This window comes from Bos javanicus, chromosome 14 (assembly GCF_032452875.1).
Source record: "Bos javanicus breed banteng chromosome 14, ARS-OSU_banteng_1.0, whole genome shotgun sequence".
In the NCBI taxonomy this organism is placed as follows: Eukaryota; Metazoa; Chordata; class Mammalia; order Artiodactyla; family Bovidae; genus Bos; species Bos javanicus.
Window position 1 is genome coordinate 52,728,125 of NC_083881.1, and position 16,692 is coordinate 52,744,816.

Consider the following 16,692-nt stretch of genomic DNA (forward strand, 5'->3'; position numbering starts at 1 on the left):
ACAGTAAAGGAAAATATGTCCTAGCTAGGAACCATGAAGTAGTGAAAACATTGTATTGAAAAGACTGAATTTTAGAATTTCTTTCAATCACTCATGGTAAAGTGAGAAGGGACCTTTAATAGAACTGGATAAGTCATGTAAGAAGAGACAGACTGGGATAAAAATTCTTGGTGGAAAATAAAACAAAGTATATCAAACTCTATCCTTTAAAGATAAATAGTTAAAGCAGTTGGTCCTTGAAAGTTGAGAGAGTAGGGGTGATTTTTGAATCATAATTTGGGATCTTGAATCATGGCTCTTGGGATTCTCAGAAGTATCATGACTTTAAAATATGACAGTATTCATTTATTTCTTTGTTGTTTTATATTTGTTTTCTCTGTATTGTAAAAAATGTTTCTTTGTTTGTTTTCTATGATGGTGCATGTGGATTTCAAGGTATCTATTACAAGGAGTAGATGTCTTCTCTGGTTAATATGTTGATTTTTTGTTATACATTTACTTTTATTGGTGTGTACTTACTATCCCAATTGAACTGAGAAATACTAATATGAGTTTCCTTTGTGTAGGGTTATTTACCAGGAGTTCTGCCACGTTTGTATGTTAGATTCATTTGGAAAAGACTCCAGGCAAGTTTTTTTCCTAGATAAATTTAGTCTTTCTTTATAAATTCTCAACAGAATCCTCCAGCAGCTGGCCATTACTTTTTAATCAAGTACGTGCTCTTCATTGTTGTTGAAATTCAAGAGGAAATCCACAATATAGTAAGAATTTCTGGATTTTCCTTGAAATAATAAAAGTAAAATTTGACTTTGAGCTAGAGATAATGTCTTTACTTATTACTTTAACTGAATAAACATGAATAGGACTTGTTTAGCTTGTACGCTCCTGTGAAATTAAGGAATATGATTTAAATATCAATGTAACCAATATTTGAACTATATGTCATTTATAATAGATAGTTCTCTACTTTGTTTTCCTGCTGTGGAACATATCTGCATTGTTTACATTGCCTCCTGTTTGCATACAGTACTAAATGAAATAAAAATAAACCCTTTTAATTGGAAGGAGTCATCTTAGTTTAACCTCTCAGCAAGTGCAGTATATTTCATTTTTATATGCATATGATTATCATCTTGCTTGAGATTTTCAGTTACTAGAATGATCTATGTACTTTTAGTTAGGTAGAAAGCTATTCCATATATTGAGTAAAAAGCTAACTCATTGTTTAGCCAAATTCTGCCCTCAGGGACATTTCATTTACAGATTTATCATTTCTTTCCCAAATCCAACTCTCTTTATAGCAAACATTCATTACTTCCTCTTTATAATATTTTTTGACCTTCTGCTTTCCATCAATGAATTGGTACTTATTTTTCTTCCAAATATCACTCATATATATGAAGGTGTGTGTGTGTGTGTGTGTATCTGAAAATACTACAGTAAAATTAACTAGTTTAAGTCATCTGTTAATATCTTAAATTGCTTCTTTAAATTTCAATGTCATATTAAAAGAAACCTTTGTGTTTTCTTTAATAAGTTTATTTTTCAAAAAAAAATTATTTGAATGTTTTATCAGATTCATTAATTGCAAAATCATTAAAGTTAAATTTTTAATTGAAAGCAAAAGGAAAAATTAAAATTATTAAAATATGTATTTGGGTTTTTATAGAAGACTCAAATTATGTAATTTTGAACAATATTGTAAACAAACTTCAATCTGTCTTTGTAGCTTCATCTGGTCTCAAAAAGAGAACATTTAGTTATATTTTAAAAATCTTATCTAAAGTTTTAGGTATATACATTCTAACTTTATCTTTTCTTATGACTACAGTAATGTTTTTTATACTTATATCTCATTTTTATATGACTCAAGGTAATATAATTATATTAATTTTGATACTATTGAGTCAGAAAAAAAGAGGCATGATGTTATCATTCTTTGGATTTTCCTTATAAAGAGACTAGCAAAAATGAATTGTCAGCTTTATATCCTATGGTCACTCTTCACAGCTTTAATAGTAAGGACTAAGATAGAGTTTTTGTGCATACTAATATGCTTAGATTATTCAGATTGCATTGACTTAATAATTTCAGTAAGCACCTTAAGTGAAACACATTTTTTCTTTTTTATAGTCAGATTTTTTTGAGTTATAATTTATACAGTGATATTCACCAGTATTAGGTATGTAGTTCTAAGAGTTTTACAAACATGTTTCACCATATAACCACCAATACAATCAAGATATAAAATACCTCTATCATGCCCAAAACTTTCTGAGTATCCCTTTGAATGCAGTCTCCTCCTCCCTACCCCTACTCCCTGGAAACTGCTGGTCTGATGTTTGTCCACTCGATTTGCCTTTTCTAGAACATCATATAAATGAAATCATAGAGTAGGTAGCATCTGGTGTCTGACTTCCTGCCTTTGTGCCAGTGTTTATAAAATTCATATGTGTTCTTGCATTTATCAGCAGTTTATTCCTTTTTTGTTGCTCTCTAGTATTTCATTGCATTAATATACCACAGTCCGTTTATTTATCCACCAGATGATGGACATCTGGGATCTTTACAGGTTTGAATGATTGTGAATAAGACTGCTACACACATTCGTGTACAGTTCTTTGTATGACCATTTTTCTTGTTTAAATATCTAAGAGTGGGATTGACGGGTCATATGATATATTTTTGTTTAACTTAACTAAATAGTGGCTGAATGGTTGTCTAAAGTGTCTGTACTGTTTTGCTTTATTCCCACCTGGACTGAATTGACTTTTATATCCTCTGAATTCTTGTATATTTAAATTTTTATATGAACATTTTTATATGAAGATATGTACATTCAGTATGTATCCTATGCAAATTTATTACAGAATGGAGAACATATTTGCCAATCATATATCTGCTAAAAGATTAATATCCAAAGTATTTAAAAGATTCATACAACTCAATAGCCAAAAACAAATAACCTGTTTAAAAAGTGGGCAAAGTTTCTGAATATATACTTCTCAAAAAAGAAAACTAAAGATTAAAAAAAAAATCTTACAAATGGCCAACAAGTACATGAAAAGGTGTTCAACATCACTTTATCCTCAGAGAAATATAAATTAAAACCACAAAGACATATCACTTCATACCTGTTAGGATGGCTATTATCAAAAGACAAGAGATAATATATGCTGGCCAGGATATGGAGAAAAAAAGAACCTTACACATCATTGGTGGAAATCAAAACGCTACATCCATTATGGAAGACAGTATGGCAGTTCCACAAGAAATTAAGAATAGAACTACCACATGAACCAGCAACCCTACTTCTGGGGATATATCCAAAAGAAATAAAATCTGAATCTCAAAGATATGTGCACTTTCATGCTCATGGCAGCATTATTCCAATAGCCAAGATATGAAAACAACGTAAGTATCTATTGATAAACAAATGAAGAAAATGTGAATATATAATGGAATATTGTTTAGACTTTAAAAAATGTAATTCTGCCATTTGAAACAACATTAATGAACCTGGAGGACTTTATGCTAAGTAAAATAAGCCAGACACAGAAAGACAAATACTGCTCAATCAAAGATATATGGGGAATCTAAAATAGTCAAACTCAACGAATCAGACAGTAGAATGGTGTATAGCCATCCCCAGGGGTATGGGGAAGGGGAATATGAAGAGATATTAGCCAAAGGGTACAAGTTTCAGTGTGCAAGATGGATGAGTTCTGGAGGTCTAATATGCACTATGGTGATGATAGTTAATAATGGTTTATTATATTGTATAGTTATTTGCTAAGACAAATCTTGATTTAAACTTTCAACATATATACAAACACAGTGGTAACTGCGTAGAGGTGGCGTGTAAGTTATTTAGCTTACTTGTGATCTTGTCACAGTGTGTACATATATCAAGACATTAAGTTGTACACCATATATATATATATATACACACACACACACACACACACATACACTTTAGATGTCAGAGAGACATCAAAGTTGGTTTTTTAAAAATAAATCTGGCTCAAGGCAGTGTGTAGTGCTTTAAAAAATTTACTGAAGCTTCATATATACAAGAACAAAGGAAAGTTATTTTATATATAAATAAAATAACTGGAAAAAAACCTAAACTATCAACAATTTTAAAGTATCAAAGTATCTAAGTTTAGGATTCTGTAATATCTCTAGTATTATCAGGTAAATAATGCAGAAGAAGTTGAAAATTTAAGTACTATAATAACAGTGCACTAGTAATTGAAAAACTGGGAATACCTTCTATGTTTAAAAATGAATTATTAGAATATTGATGGTATGATGTGATGGACTTGAATCCAGTAGAAAAAATGAACTTGCAAGCTTTAATACATAGTATAATTCCAATTACATGATGGCTCTAAGTATATTAGAAAGAATAAACTACATTAATAACATTTGTCAATGTCTCATATAATTTATGCATGTCAAAAGAAAGACTGGGTACTCTATCTTGCACTGTGTCTGAGGAGCAATCCTAAGGAGAGTAAAGTGAAGAGATGGAGTCATATCCTCAAGGGTATTTGTTGTTTCTATTGTTCAGTTGCTAAGTCGTGTCGGAATCTTAAGATGTTGCTAAGCGAATTGGGTCTGTCCTGTTAGACAACTTGTTATGTGAGATAAACTCTCTTTATATAGATCATTTTTATTTGGATTTTAAGCCACTTGCTCAAATATAGAACAAACCACAAAAAAAAAGAGGGTACACAATGAAAATAAAACAATAGAAGGTTTTTAAAAATGTTGCTTCGTTTACTCAGCAATTTTATTTGCTTCATTTTTCTACTACCTCATTCTCTCAGTCCTTGAACACTATGGAAGCACGAGAATTCTATCTACCATGGTTGAAATAGTCAATCATAGCACACTTTTCTTGGAGAGGTATTCTAAAAATAGACTCAGTGATTTCTCTATGTAGTCTATTTCGGGGTGTGAGGAATAATTTGTGTAATACTATTCAGGAAAAATCATTCCAAACTGATTTCATGAAAGTTCTGATGAAAGTTTTTAGATCTAGAGAATACCTTAGGTATATATAGTCATCCAACAAATCATTAGGCAATATATTTCATGTTACACTTAAGAAGAGGTTGTAAAACTTGTGGGAAGTTTCTAAGGGCTTAACATAGTACTGTTTCCTCAACCATTTCTTATGATATCTTTTAACATACCTTTACAGAATAAATTGAATTTAAACTTATGCAATTCCAATGTTAAAAAAATATAGAAGTACATTAAAAGAGAATGACAGAGAGAAACATACCAGCCTTGATGAAACGTTGAAGTCTGTTTTAACAGTTAAAATATTTTAAAGAGATAGCATTCAGACAAAAATACAAAATATTTTTTAGCAAATGATAAAATTTCTTGTATGTAGCTTCCAAATACCAGTTGCTCAAAAACACTGTGAAAACCTAGCTTGAGGGAGTTTCTGGAATAAGGATTCAAGAATATAGTTTATCCTAAATTCATGGTATGGCATAACTTTCAAAAATATAAAATAGAGTCCATGTGCAGAGGTAGTTTTTGTATTGTGATAAAGGATTAACCAGGGCTTCCCAAGTGGCTCAGTGGTAATGAATCCCCCTGCCAGTTTAGCAGGCACAGGAGATGTGGGTTTGATCCCTGTGTTGGGAAGATCCTCTGGAGGAGGAAATGGCAACCCACTCTAGTATTCTTTCCTAGGAAATCCCATAGGCAGAGGATCCTCGTGGGGTTACAGTCCATGGGATCACAGAGTCAGACAGGACTGAATAACTAGGCACTCAAGGGATTGACCACAAAGGTGAAGGGATTTTAAAGATAAGATTAGGTCCCTAATCACTTGTCTTTAAGTTAATCAAAAGGATCATTGGGTGGGCCTGATTTAATGAGGTGAACCCTTGATATGAATTTGTCAAATTAATACTTATTCAGTGGCACTCAGAGTGCCAGATGGTGAGTTTGATTCAAAAGCAGACCACAAGAGGAACTGAAATCAAGAAACTCGCAGGTCCTAAATGAAGGACCAGGTATAGAGGCTACCTGGAGAGATCAGGGCAGAGTGCACACAAAGAAAGGGGCACACGACCTAACTAGGGTTTATGGGTGGAATGTGTTGGGGTTTCCAGACTAAGGCCAGATTAATTAATTCAAACAAAAGAAGTGGATTTTGGAAAGCCATGTGCATGCATGCTAAATCACTTCAGTCATGTCTAACTCTTTGTGACCCTGTGGACTTAGCCTGCCAGGCTCCTCTCTCCATGGGATTCTCCAGGCAAGAATACAGGAGTGGGTGGCCATGCTCTCCTCCAGAGGATCTTCCCAGCTCTGGGACTGAACCCACATCTCTTATGTATTCTGCATTAGCAAACAGGTTCTTTACTACTAATGACACTTGGTAAGCCACATAAGGGTATTATCTAGGGATACACAAGGGGAAGGTCTAGGGAAGAGACTTGTTCTTAAGAACTGTTGGGGAAGTTATTTCAGGCACTTATATTTGTGTGTGATTCTACAGGCTGCTATCTCAGGCACATGCTGGCATGAGGAGACTAATTTTTGAGGTCACTGCATGCTACTTGGCCAGACTAAATGAATGTCATGGAGGAGCTTAGCTAAACTTTCAATAACTCTTTAAAAGAGAGATGGAGGTGACACTTTCCTGTTGGTCCTGAAGAACCTAACTGCCATGCTGTAGATAGGGTCAGATGGCAGAGAATGATGGGCAACCTCTCGAAGCTATTAATACAAACTACAAGGAACAATTTGCTGTTTAGTTGCTAAGTTGTATCCAACTCTTTTCAACCTCAAGGACTGTAGCCTGCCAGGCTCCTTTGTTCATGGAATTTTTCAGGCAAGAATACTGGAGAGGGTTGCTATTTCTTTCTTCAATAAAGTCTAGAGTCTGCCAAAAAATCAATGACCTTGGAAGAGGACCCAGATCACACAGAAGATGTGATCTGAGAGCTAGTTGACAACCTTGATTGCAGCCAAGTTCCAAGATAACTGTCACCAGCTAAGCACTGCCTAAAGGGCTTCCCAGGTGGCTCAGTGGTAAGGAATCTGCCTGCAATGCAGGAGACCCAGGCTTGATCCCTGGGTGAGGAAGATCCCCTGGAGAAGGAAGTGGCAACCCACTCCAGTGTTCTTGCCTGGAGAACCCCATGGACAGAGGAGCCTGGTGGGCTATAGTCCATAGGGTCACAAAGAGTCATATGACTGAAGTGACTTGGTCCACATTCATGCAAGCACTGCCTGAACTCCTGATCCAAGGAAACCATGAAATATAGGCATTTTAAGCCTTTAATTTTGTGGTAATTTGTTATGTAGCCACTTATAACTAATATAGCTACAGTGTGGGGGAAAAGTAGAACTGGTACTAAAATGGCTGATTAGTTCATTTATTCACTTATTTGGTAATTACTATTATGTACCAGCCATTGTTTTAGAAACAAGATGAGCAAAAAAGTACACAGTCCCTACTCTCATAAGGCTTAGAGTGTAATGGAGGAGAATGGTGTGCTATACAATCACAGTTATAAAAACTGAGATATGAGCTGTAAAGTAATAAAGTATGATTCTCTCACTGCACATAGCAAAGGGCCCTTCCTAGGTTCAAATGTCCTGTAGTGGTGTTTAATGAGAGATTGAAAGAATTAGTTACAAAGAACTTCCCACAAAGAGAGGAAGGTGTGGTTACACATGATCTCATTAGAATGAGATCTTTATTTTACATAGTATTTTCTCATTAGACTATAAAATGCCTTCAAGCCAGATACTGTATCTTGTTTTGTTTTATTCAGAGACTAGTATGTAACAAGGTACTTACTATGCACTGGATGAATAAATGAATAAATCATTGGTATCATAAGGAAACAGGCTTTGTCTGTGCATAAGAAAGATGGTCCTCATTTAAAACTGCTCCTCATAGAGTAGCTGGATCCCCATTAGTTGACATCTAAGCAGACACAGCATGATTATCACTCAAGAGCATTGCAAATGCGATGAGAAGTCTGTTGAAGCAATTCTGGTTTGCAGCTTCTGCTCAGTCCTCAGTGTGGTAAGGTGAGATTGTGATAGATGGGGTCAAGTATTTTATGCAGTCAGAAAAGCAACTGAAGAAATAAACAGTCAGAAGATTAGACATGTGTCCCTGAATAAGATGTATTATCAAGTAGGGATAGTATAGAATGATAAAAGAGCATATTTGACATAGAAAAATTATATATAATCTGGATATTTGACCTCAAGCTCAAATAAAACCATGCATTTAATAAGTGGGCTTTCCAGGTGGTGCTAGGGGTAAAGACTTTGCCTGCCAATGAAGGAGACATAAGAGACTTGGGTTCAATTGCTGAGTTGAGAAGATCTCCTTTAGGAAGAAATGGCAACCCACTGTAGTATTCTTGCCTGGAGAATCCCATGGATAGAGGAGCTTGGCAGGCTATGGTCCATAGGGTCTCAAAGAGTTGGACACAACTGAAGTGATTTAACACAGCACATATTAATAAATGAGGAATCATATAGGAAATGCTATTAGCTTCTTTCTTAACTGGGAAATATGTAACAAAAGGGACATTCAAGATTTGTAAACAAGTGGATATCTGCAGAGCCATTTGAGGTGAGAAAATAGTCTTTAGAATTCAAAGAATCTTCAGTGACTCGGTTTGAAGATGTGCCCTTCTCTCTATACAGACTTGAATTTCAAACTGGAAGTGGAGAGTTTAGAGTCCTGCAAGCATACGCAGTGGAAGGTCAGTCTTTGAGGCTGAAACTGGGAGATTTTCTTTGGCTTAACCTCTAGTGCATTTTCCTATATCTATGTATTAAAAAATTCAGCTAGGCCAAGATGATTTGTTTGACTACAGTGTACAATCAAAATCAACTCTCACTTATTATTTAAGAATATTTTTTTGGATTTGTTCTGAATGTTTGGTTGAACTAGTAGACAATATCAAGAGACTGAAGATGTGTTTTATTATTTATGTTTTATTATGGATAGTTCACATTAAAATGTGGGATAATAATTATATGAATATTTATAAAAGATACTATGAATATCAGATTAGAAAAAATCAACATACATACAATTTAACTAATAATCTCTCTGATTAAAATCTATCTGGTTTAAACAAAAACAGTTGTTTAGGTCTTTGATGGAGGGCACTGGAATGTTTGTTCATAGTTACTCAGGATTTCAGATTCTAGCCAAATGCCCAACAAGTAGAATTTAAAACATTTGTTGAATACATTGATGGAAGCAAATAAGGATGTTTTGTAACTAAATTATTTTTAATTAATTTATTTATTTTAACTGGAGGCTAATTACATTACAATATTGTGGTGGTTTTTACCATATATTGACATGAATCATCCATGTGCGTACATATGTCCCCCATCCCAAACCCCCTCTCACTTCCCTCCCCATCCCATCCCTCTGGGTTGTACCAGTGCACTGACTTAGAGGGGCCTTTTATATACATTGAACTTGGACTGGTGATCTATTTCACATATTGTAATTAATATAAATGTTTCAATGCTATTAAAAGTATTCACCTTTCATTAGAATTTTATATTTTAAAACATTTAGCTAGATTATTTTTATTATTGAAAATGCTTTGATTACAATTTTTAAACCACTGCAATAAATAAAAATTATTCTTTTAGTGTAACTTCTCAATTTCTATGGGCAAATGCTGTTACATTATAGTTTTTAGTAGTAATAAAATTATCCTGACAACCAGTTTTAAAAAATAGAGGAGAGTGAAGTGATAAATTACTCAAACAATTTCTAATGCTATAAATGCTAACATGACTTAATCAGCTTTCTTTCAGATAAGCAAAGAAACAGAAAAAATGAGAATGATTCAACCTAACTTTCAGTATAGAAAAGCTGAATGAAAAAAAAAAAAAGAATATAAAAAAAAAAAAGAAAAGCTGAATAAAGAATTCTAACTAATGTAAGTGTTATGATGATACTATCCTGAGAACTGGATATGTTTTCACAATTTTTAAGTTGCACAAAATAAAAGGCATATACTATTTTAAAATATTTTATTAATAACAATTAGAGAAATTTATCACCAGGCAGAATAATATGAAGATAGAATAATATATGATTGAATTTCAATAAAACTGAAAAGATGGTCCACATATCCTGTTAATTAAAATAATTAGCTTAGTTATTTCCTAAAGTGAATTGATGCCTGAAATTGTATTTTATAAGGTTGAAAGACTCTAAATGATTTATCTTGTAAGGGTCATGAAATCAGTAATCATTAAGAATTATGTTTTAGATTATTCCAAATGTTCAATACATATTCTATTTGGTATAAGTTATTTATATAAAAAATCTCTCTGAGCAATCACCTCTACAGCATAGTTTTACATTAAAAATATATTCAAAGATACATCTTCAAAATAATATTTATATAGTAATTAAAACAAATTAAACATTAACTATCATAATTATAAAAAACCTTAAAATGCTATCTTAAAACATTTTCTTATTATTTATACAGCTTGTTTCATTCCAATTTTAGATAAAATCAGATTTCTTAATTAGGATAAAGTAAAACCAAAACAAAAAGAATAAAAGGATAAAATTGACTTAAAATATTTGTGACAATTTGTTCTAGGAAATCATTGTGTGAAGGTGATACCATGTTCCATATAAATCTAACAAAGGGAGTTACAACTTAAGGGAGAGGAGACAGTGCCATCATAGGAAAAGTCTGTGGTACTTAGTAGTAATAATTTGATATGATAACTCTAATTTTCTCAAGGATAACAGACTGCTTTGGTCTGAGGTTCATTTCTATAAGTTCCTATATGTCCTTGGTTTCTTGAGTATACCTAGTGTTGAGTTTTTAGAGCCTAAAAGCATTTAGAGACACTATGGAAACTCAAAGGTTACTAAGTAAAAAGAACAAATAATTGCAAGTAATTTGCTATAATTAAAATTATAAAAAAGCTTAGGATCAGGTATTTATATTTGCTATTCATTCATTCTTATATCAATATGCATATGAGAAACCAACAAAAGCAAAATTGTTAATAATAATATATTTCCCTTATTTTGAGATCCAGATACATGCATTTACATGTATACATGAAGGATTCATAAGGTGACATGATCTTTACATTAAGGCTGTAGGTTAAATATAGGTGCCCTCACTTTATGGATGAGGAAACTGGATAAAAGGGATTAAGTAAATGATTATTATAGTCTAGCAAGTAATAGAGATAACATCTGAAATTAGGGCACTGTAATTCCCAAAGTCAGGACATTTTCACCAGACTCCTCAGCAATTTTAGATGGAATAAAATAAAATGCATATTGTGGAATAAATTCATATACAGAAAATTAACATTTCCCCAAAGAAGCCACAAACCATATAGAGCGAGAGTTTGGTAATGCATACACCTAATTTACATAACTAATTTATATAATCATTCAGTGTCTTCATGGAAATATTTGCATTCAGAATTTTTCATTTTGCCCAGTTTTCCCCCAGAAATTTCTTTGTTGAATTATATTTACATTAAAAATATATATTGTTGTAATTGTCCCCCAAAAACACATTAATTTCAAGGATATGTATGTATGAAAAACTAAACAGTCAGCAACTTTAAAAATTTTAAGTATGTCCAAAAATATCTTAGTCTTCTGTTACGTGGGTCACCATTTACCTAGGATACAGTTTTTTTGCTTGCTTGTTTTTTTTTTTTTTAAGTAGGCTTTAGATGTGAAGCAGGAATAAAAATTTCTGTGTTGGACTCACTATGGATGAGATTTTTAAGAGTGCTGATGTGCTCAGTTGTAGCCGACAATTTGCGACCCCATGGACTGTAGTCCACAAGGTTCCTCTGTCCATGGAATTTTCCAAGGAAGAATACGGGAATGGGCTGCCATTTCCTTCACCAGGATTCTTAAGAGGGTTCAATGTAAATGTTAGCCAGAGGGAGTTAGATATATGAATCTGAAGCTCAGAAAAGACAGAATAGAAGACACTGAATTAGAAAAACATCTACTTTTCCTTCATTGACTACACCAAAGCCTTTGTGTGGATCACAACAAACTGTGGAAAATTGTTAAAGAGATGGGAATACCAGACCACCTGACCTGCCTCCTGAGAAATCTGTATGCAGGTCAAGAAGCAACAGTTAGAACTAGACATGGAACAACAGACTGATTTCAAATTGGAAAAGGAGTACGTCAAGGCTGTATATTGTCACCCTGCTTATTTAACTTATATTCAGAGTACATTATGTAAAATGCCAGGTTGGATGAAGCACAAGGTGGAATCAAGATTGCCAGGAGAAATATCAATGACCTCAGATACACAGACGACACCACCTTTATGGCACAAAGTGAAAAAAAAAAAAAAAAAACAACTAAAGAGCCTCTTGATGAAAGTGAAAGAGGAGAGTGAAAAAGTTGGCTTAAAGCTCAACATTCAAAAACCTAAGATCATGGCATCTGGTCCCATCACTTCATGGCAAACAGATGGGGAAAAAATGGAAACAGTGAGAGACTTTATTTTGGGGGGCTCCAAAATCATGGCAGATGGTGAATGTAGCCATGAAATGAAAAGACGCTTGCTCCTTGGAAGAAAACCTATGTCCAAACTAGACAGCATATTCAAAAGCAGAGACATTACTTTGCCAGCAAATGTCCGTCTAGTCAAAGCTATGGTTTTTCTAATAGACATGCATGGATGTGAGAGCTGGACTATATAGAAAGCTGAACACTGAAGCATTGATGCTTTTGAACTGTGGTGTTGGAGAAGACTCTTGAGAGTCCCTTGAAATGCAAGGAGATCCAACCAGTCCATCCTAAAGGAAATCAGTCTTGAATGTTCATTGGAAAGACTGATGTCAAAGCTGAAACTCTAATACTTGACCACCTAATATGAAGAACTTACTCATTGGAAAAGACCCTGCTACTGGGAAAGATTGAAAGTGGGAAGAGAAGGGGACAACAGAGGATGAGATGCACTAACATTTAAAGAACTGATGGAGAAAGATAAAATCTTAAGTTTTATTTAAAGTAAATCTTAAAAATATACTAAGAAGGAATCACTAGGGTAAAAGACAATAAGGAAAAGGATGAGAGATGCTAAGAAAGGAGTTTTTAAAGGAGATTAAAAACTGCTGAAATGTTTACTGATTTTATAACATGGAAACCAATTGTGACCTGGGGAAGAATATTTTGGTGCATAATGGGGACAGAAGCCCAACTTCAATGTGATAAGTAAATGATCAATGAGTAAATCAGAGTTGAAAGATTAAGCAAATTTGTCAATGATTTTTGGAATTGGTTTATGTAAGAAGCAGAAAAAAATTCCTAATATGGAAAGTGAAGGAAGGGAAGGTTGTCCATGATTCTTATTCATTTTCTTTTAATGATTTTGTATAAAAATACTGAACAAAATTTCGTGCCAGTAGAAAACATTAAGGAAGATATTAAAGTTACAGATGAAAGAAGCACTAAACAATTGAAGATCCCTAAGAATTTACAATGTTATGGATGAAAATATTAGGTAGAAAAATTAGATTCTAAAATATGCTTGGAAATGTGACTAACTTTTCTTCTTCCTTTCCTCCACCTCTAAAAGAAAACTGAGTGTAATAACATAATTTCTTATTTTCATTATAGAGTGAACAAACAAAAATCCTTCTCTGTGATAACCAAGAAGGAATCTAATTAAAGGTAAGTTATTACTTTTGTATTCTGATAAAGCATGAAAATGAAACAGTATAGTGCATAGAAACAAGAATTACTTTCTGTGGGAAGTGGCAGACAACTTGCTAAACTAAGAAATGTTTCCTTTCTCCACATGGATTTTGATTAGACCAAATCTCCACCTGCATTTCTGTCCTTAAAGTATATATGTGATTAATAGTTTAATTATAAATAATTAATAGGTTACTTAGATATAATAGGTTACATAGAGATAGTAATAGAATATTTAGAGAAATTATCATCTGGTAAATTCTTAACAGATGACGATAACAATACAGATGGATTATTGGCCATTTTCATGGTAAATTCCTAGAATTCATTTCAGTATTATCAAAATCTTCTTCTCCATCATTCTCCATCTTCTTCAGCTCCTCACTTGACTTGACACTGATTGACATGGCCTTAGTAACAAGTTAACTATTTGGGAAGCTAAGGCAAAGATACTCAAACTCAAAATGTGCTAAATTAATGAGAGAGGAAGAAATGGATTTGGGAAACAAGATCTACTCCTACATAAGTGAGTAGGTTTTCCTTCACATATAAGTGGCTGGAGATCTCTATGGCAAGACTTCATAAACATTTCATTCGGGAAATAGGAACACAGACTAAAGGCAAAGAACTGTTAGGTTCTGAGTGGGGTAGTGGTGGCACTGACCATGGGAACACCTAGAGGAGATTAACCAGGTATTTTCCTTAATCTCTGGCAGAAATTTTTGTTGAAGTTTATCCCCCCTTTTTTTTTCTTCTCTTTTGTTGCACTTGCCTTTTAAAATGTGCCAACTGGTAGTTGAATAAATTCTTTCCTGGCTGTAGTCTTAAGAAATCTGAAGAGGCAGAATAATACCTGGAGAAAATATTCTAATTCTTTCTGCTCTCTGGTGCTCACAAAGATGAAACACTCCTCTCTCTTTAATTCAGGTAAAAAGGCAAACAGGAAAGAGGTTAAAAAAAAAAAAAAAAGAGGTCAGTATGTTGGTAGCCCAGCTGAGGTTGACATGCAACATTGAATGAGGTCATAGGAATAAGTGGCAAGAAAGTTTATTGTGAAAGAAAAAGCCTAATAACTGAGACATAAAGTTTCAAATTGTGGTGGAAATTTTATATCTGGATGATAAGAAACATAAGAATAGTTACTTTGAAGTAATGGTTGAGAATTAGCAGTTTCCAGTACTCTTGCCTGGAAAATTCCATGGATGGAGGAGCCTGATAGGCTGCAGTCCATGGGGTCGCTAAGAGTCGGATAGGACTGAGCGATTTCACTTTCACTTTTCACTTTCATGCATTGGAGAAGGAAATGGCAACCCACTCCAGTGTTCCTGCCTGGAGAATCCCAGGGACGGGGGAGCCTGGTGGGCTGCCGTCTATGGGGTCGCACAGAGTCGGACACGACTGAAGTGACTTAGCATAACTAAGATAACATGGGTCCCGTTTCTGGTCCTTTTGGAGCATGGGAAATAGAAGGGCAACTTTATTTGTGAAGGTAGGAAGAAAAAAGGCTAGGTTTCAATTTAGCCAGAAGCATAAGGGAATGGTCACTGAAAAACTGCTGATGTAGGTGTGGCAAACAGAATAATGACCATGGAAAGATGTCCACAACTTAGTGGAATTAATCCTTGGAACCTGTAAATATGTTTCCTTATAGAGCAAAAGGGAATTTGAAGACATGATTAAGATTAAAGACCTGGAGAGGGGGAGAGTAGCTTGGATCATCCAGGCTGGTACAATCTAATTTCAGTGTGTGTGTTTGTAAAGGATTGAGTGTAGTTTGTGGTGAAAATATAGCAACTATGTGTGTCTTTATCAGTCTATTTTTGGTTACATCCAGAGTGGTTATCAAGATGTAAGCAGCACTGGGTAATGTGAGCTTTTCACATTATTAGTAAAGTCTGTTAAATAACTCTTTTTTTGTGTGTGTGTGGAGCTGCCATGGCTTCACAATTAAGGGGAAACACTGAAATTAAGGAAGTGTTCCTTAGTAATTTGTTGAGGATCAATTTAATTGTCCTTTGGCACCTGGTGCTACTGAAACTCAATAAATAGTTCACTTACAGGAAATGTGATGATGAGTAAAACTGATAGAAAACAAGATAGTCACTGTTAGTCACTATTCAGCTTTGATAAGCAAAGATAATGCGATCTGTTGCATCTAAATTAAATATTGCCGCTTGGAAGTGCCCAAATATAAAAATAAGGATCTTAATCATCTATTCAACCACACTCAACACATATTTATTGAGCAAAAATCATATGATGTGCACTGCTAACTTCCCTTCAGAAATGAGTTAGGAACAATCCCTATATGAAGAATAATAAATAATAGTAATTGTTGACAAAACATCATTTCTATAATGTCTTATAAACTACAAAACATTTAGTATTTTACTTAAAAACAAAAACTAAAATCCAGGGAGAGGTATAGGAATATATGTGTAAAACTCACTTTCTTAAAAGTGTAAGGCAACTGTAAGATTTACATGAGAAGGATCAATGATTTTGGCTGGACTTAATAATTTTTGTTATTAAATGGTTTAAGATGAAAATCTGAATTAAGCTATGGATTATGACTAGAAATTAAATAGTAAGTTCTGTTCTTCTGTAAAGGAATTGGGTGGTGTCATTTCAAACAACCAAGCCATAGTAGGCTTATTTTTTAATCAGCATTTCTCAGTGTATAGCTTGCACATGAAAAATTCTGTTTTGAAGTATACCATTCTATGAGTTTGCAAAGCATGATATAAAATGTTTTCACCATTGTACAGTGTTCTCTCATGCCCATTGTACGTTTCCCTTTTGCAGAATGTCACATAAATTAATCATAGAGTTTATAGTCTTGTGTTTGGCTGCTTTCACTTTGCATGTTCCTTTTGAGTTTCATTCATGTTGGTTTTATCAGTCATTTATTGCTTTTATTGCTGTGTAGATTTCCTTTG